The following is a 214-nucleotide window of genomic DNA, read 5'->3' as shown; positions in this document are numbered from 1 at the left end:
GTGTGTGTGTGTGTGTGTGTGTGTGTGTGTGTGTGTGTGTGTGTGTGTGTGTGTGTGTGTGTCTAAATGGCATAGTCAGAAAACTTGGAGAGTGGTTATACGAATTTCTAAAAGATAGAAGTCAGGTAGTGGTACCCAATAGAGCCACCTCCAAAGAAACACGCACACTGGAATGGTGTTCTACAGGGCACTGTCTTAAGGTCACTGCTATTCA

Source organism: Octopus bimaculoides, chromosome 4 (assembly GCF_001194135.2).
Source record: "Octopus bimaculoides isolate UCB-OBI-ISO-001 chromosome 4, ASM119413v2, whole genome shotgun sequence".
Taxonomy (NCBI): Eukaryota; Metazoa; Mollusca; class Cephalopoda; order Octopoda; family Octopodidae; genus Octopus; species Octopus bimaculoides.
Note: the sequence above shows the minus strand (reverse complement) of the source record.